The sequence below is a fragment of the Micropterus salmoides genome, unplaced genomic scaffold (genome assembly GCF_014851395.1).
Source record: "Micropterus salmoides isolate LMB-PRFRI ecotype aquatic unplaced genomic scaffold, ASM1485139v1 Ms_hic_scaffold_3, whole genome shotgun sequence".
Taxonomy (NCBI): Eukaryota; Metazoa; Chordata; class Actinopteri; order Centrarchiformes; family Centrarchidae; genus Micropterus; species Micropterus salmoides.
In genome coordinates, this window is record NW_024042261.1 from 26,487,908 (window position 1) to 26,492,989 (window position 5,082).

Below are 5,082 nucleotides of genomic sequence, written 5' to 3' on the forward strand. Positions count from 1 at the left end.
TTTGCGGTTGAAAGCTTTTTGCTGGTCGCACAGAATTTACAATAGATGACAATGTTCTTTGCATCTTAGACTGTGACACAATAATGACAATAATAATATTTGTCTATATGTTTATTTACAGATCTCTGCAGTACACATTGGACAAAAAACCCGCCCCCATGCGGAATGTTCCGTTTACAATCTACAGGCCTGTAAAGCATGGGAGTGCTTTTGGTGACAGGAATGTTTATGAATACTCTTGTTTTTATCAATATTTCAATGTTTTGTCATTTGGAAATAGGTTGTATGGACTGAAAAAGTATTTTAAAGATATCTATCAATAAAAGTCAGCATTTTAACAATAAATATTGCCAAAATATGGAAATTCGCCTGGTATATTTGAAAATGTTGTATGATAACTGTTGTATTTTAGTTTATTTTCATCAGATTTACTGTTACAATTGCATTCTAGGTATATTAGAAGATATTCAGTTGCATCAGAAGCTTCCTCAGGATGGTTTTGATGGTTTATTGCATTAAAATATAGTTTTTTTTACTAGGTGAGGATAAAAATATCAGATTTTTTCTTTATTGCATCTCCATGTAGTCTGTAAAAAGTAAAATAAATATATTAATAAATAATGGATTCATATTCCTTAGCTTCTGACTTTTCAAAGGAGACCAGAATTATGCATCTAGGCCAAATGGTTGAGGAGTTATTCCTGATTCATTTTGGGTATGTAATTTCATTTCATGTAAAATCACACTTTGTATGTGAAATAAAAAGATCTTTGTACAGATTTAATTATGTGTATTTGTAAATCGTGTGATATTTGTGTATATATTTATTTACAGATCTCCGCAGTACACATTGGACATAATTACACAAATGTGTAAAAAGGAAGTTACAAATATAACATGACCCACAAATTCACAGGAAGTAATCTGCAAATGTATAAAAACAGTTTTGTGTGTACACATCACCCTGTATTTTTGTGGATATGATTTTACACATCACAAATGTAAAAATACACATTTGCAGATAGTGAAATGTTTGCGCATCATTGTACACATTCGTAGATTGTCTTCTGTGGGTTACAAATATTAAAGTCCAATTAAATCTTCCATACAGAGGCTTGTGACCTCTGACATATATATCAATCGGCAGTAGTTTTGGATAAACGTTTCAGCTAACTGAAGACTTAATTATTATTATTAATTATGACAAATACCTATATAGTGCAAACCAATTTGAACATGGATGAGTTGCTGACTTTCTATGGGGTTCCGAAAGCATGATACCTTATTATGGTAGGCATGGTTGCAAGCAATTCATCAGGGGCAAACCAGTCTGGTTTGGATATGAATGAGTAGTGAGTAGTCTTTTTCACCCAGAGCAGTGTTTCCCAACCGGGGGTACGTGAGCAGTCCCCAGGGGGCACGTGGTATGATTCTCAAAACATTATAATCATGTTATAATATGGAAACCTTTCAGTGAAGTCACCCTGTCCTTCCCGCCAACTGATTCTGATTCCGTGGCCGCACACTTTGTAGTGTGACCATTGCAACAGGCAGAGAGGCAAGCTTTGAGTAGAACACTAGCTAGCTATGGATCAATGGCTGAAAAAAACATGCCGTTCCAAGCAGTAGCAGTGCTAGTGGCAGCTCAAGTGAACCCATGGAAAAAAGAAAGAAAGCTGATAAGTCAAAATACCGGCAATTTCATGAACAGTATGTCATTTTCGGTTTCACGTCCACACCTACAGAACCGCCTCAGCCGCTGTGTTTTACTCTGCGGGGATGTGCTTTCTAATAAATAATGAAACCAGCCCATTTACGACGACACCTAAGTACCAAGCATCTTTCCTGTGTCGGCAACAGAGTTTTTTCAAAGAAAACTATCGGAATTTAAGGGAAGTCAAGAGAAATTAAAGAAAGCGACTGCAGTGTCAACCAAAGTATTGCAGGCCTCATATGCTGTGTCGCTACTTGTGGCTAAATCCAAAAAGCCATTTACTGTTGCTGAGGAGCTAATTTTGCCTGTAGTTCTTGCAGAAACAATGATTGATTAGAAAGCAGCTGATGCACTGAAAACAGTACCATTGTCAAATAACAGTGTGCCGTAGGATTGATGACATGGCTGTTGATATTTTTGATCAAGCAGTAGAAAAGTTAAAACTTTCTGGTTCATTCACACTGCAGTTGGACGAGTAAACAGATGTTAGCGGGGAAGCCCAGTTTATGCGATACAGAGACATTTCTGAAATCAACGAGCACATTCTATTCTACAAGAAGCTAACGGGGAGCACTACGGGTAAAGATGTGTTTCATGTTATCGACACCTTCTGGATTGGAAGTCCTGTATTCATGTTTGCACGGATGGTGCAGCATCAATGACTGGGAGTGTGAAAGGATTAAAAACTCAGATTAAAAAAGTAAACCCCAACGTTCAGTGGAATCACTGTATCATCCACAGAGAGGCACTTGCCAGTAAGAGAATGAGTCCTGAGTTACATGAAGTTTTGAATGACACTGTGAAAGTGATCAACTTTGTCGAATCGCGGCCTCTGAATCACAGACTGTTTGAAAGTCTCTGTGATGACAGTGGCGCTGAGCACCAACAGCTTCACACTGACGCACGCTGGCTATCGAAAGGGAAAGCACTACAGAGGCTTTTGGAGTTGCGCAACGAAGTAAGCGCTTTTCTGACAGAACACTCACATCCCCTTGTTGCTATGTTGGAGAACACAGACTGGGTAGCCCGCCTAGTATATCTTGCTGATGTTTTCAGCAAACTGAACGACCTGAATTTAAAAAGGTGGTATTACGCTTTTTGCCTTTTTCCCTCTCCTTTATAGAGTTATATCTCTTTTTTTGTGCATGTAATAGGTTTGCATAGTGAAAAAGCCCAAAGTTCAGCCCAAAGGGAGTTCCCATCTCCCACAGAAAGCACTGCTCTGAACTGCTTAAAAACAGCTTGTTTGTAGTCCAGCCGTTTCCCTTCCTTCACTGTGATGTCACAATGAAAACGCGTCATAAAGCTTGCCAAGTGGCTAGCGGGGGTCAGGCACACCCTCAAACTAAGCTAGTCTGAGCTGAGGCCCTTTGATTTTAATTAAGCCCCTTTTCCACTGCACAGTACCAGCTCGACTTGGCTCGACTTGCCTTTGTTTGGTTTTCCATTGTAGAAATGTTGTACCTGTACGTGCTTCCAGGTCCTTTTTTGCTTATCACCTCCGTCGGGGTTCCAAGCGAGCTGAGGGATACTAAAATCGAACGTGAAAACACGACAGACTGCTGATTGCTCAGAGAGAATATTCACTATTCACTGCATCATCATTGCGTGCACCAGAGGCCAGCAACAGAAAGTTTTATATTTTACAATTTTTGTATGCAATTTCATCACTAAATCCACTTCTGAGAAGTTTTGAGGTGAGAAATCAACTGTAGATTTTGAATAGTGACAGTTTTACGAGAAGTGATGGCAAAACAAAAATGTGCTTGAATATTTTTGGAATATTTTCAGCAAGTGGCTGCGGGGGATGCCTGTGCCAACCCACGGGAGGAGCTGGCGAGGCCGGCCAGCCGCCCGCTCACAGAGCCCTCTGCTCCCGCCGTCACACAGACCGCTGCAGCAACAACGGCAGAGCAAAACAGCTGGAAGGTTTTCATTCCGCTTATCTGTCTTTACATTCTGAGTAATGTTGAAACGTTTTAACTTAAAAAAGAGAAAGCTGTGTGTATCGCTGGTGTGTGTGTCACATTGAACGTTACGTCGCGGCAGTTGTGTGTGGCGTCGCTATGACGACAAGCTACGTACTATCTCTGGGTACTATCTGCAATGGAAAACTGAGCAGTGCCGAGTAGAGTCGAGTCTATCAATTTGCGCTATGGTAGCATTTTCGGCAAGGCAGCATAGATCGTCAGAACAACGACAACAGATTTAGTCCTAAAAGACGATGCAACTCCGACTCTGTTTGGGCCTGGAAATTCACAGTCACAACCTGTAAGTATGCTTTATTGGTTGTGAATTATTTTTTAAATAAACACGGCAATGTAATTTCGCAGACTGTTCAAGCACGGAGTTGTTGTAAACGTTGGCTAACACAGCTAAAGTTATAGCTATAATGCTAACGTTACACCCGATGTGAAAGCTACTGAGCAAATGTTCAAATTTTTTGGCCAATTTTTATGTAAAATTGAGTTGAAATATGGTGATTTTTGTAGTAGTTTATTGTAAGATGTGGAACAATAATGTTGTGTGGTTGTGGACTTGTGAGTAACTTATACCATCTGCTAGGTTAGGGTAGCAGTCTGAAGCTTTGATTTGGATCACACTACCTTGTTTCTTATGACCCGCCCTTCTCTGCTTCTGATTGGCTAGTAGTCCTTACCTGGGAACTGCGCATGTGCAACTCCCAACAAAGATTTTGTACAAGTAAGATGCATCACCCTGTAGCTCAAGAGCGAAGCGTACAAGACATAGGGTGAAAAGAGGAGCTGCAGCAATGTGAAGTATGAGGAAAAATATGGAGTTTTTTGAAAATTAAACCATGTAAATCTGTTCTGGTACAACCCCTAATTAAGATTTTGAACCTAATATATAGCATAGCATAATACAACCTCTTTAACTTTGCAGGGTAAAGACACACACATCCTAAACATTAATGACAAGTGTGTGGATTCATGAAGAAGATCAAATTGTGGGGGAGTAAATGTGAAGATGGGGACATAAGTTGTTTCCCGCAGCTCAACAGCTACCTTTCTGCAGGTGATGTTGACAGAGCTCCTATAGTGCTAGTAAGTAACTAGTAAGCACACATTTATCCAGACTCAAGAGTGAGTTCAACTCCTACTTCCCTTATATTGAAAGCAAGTCTGCCAAACTTGACTGGGTCCGTAATCCTTTCATGACTGAAAGTTTGGATAACAACATTCCTACCAGACTACAGGAAAATCTGCTGGATGTGTCTTCAGACTGTGAACTGAAGATGAGGTACTCATGAACAAACCTGTAATAGTTCTGGTGTAATGTGGAGAAGGAATATCCTGATTTGGGGAAACATGGACTGAATGAACTCCTGCCATTTGGATCTACATATT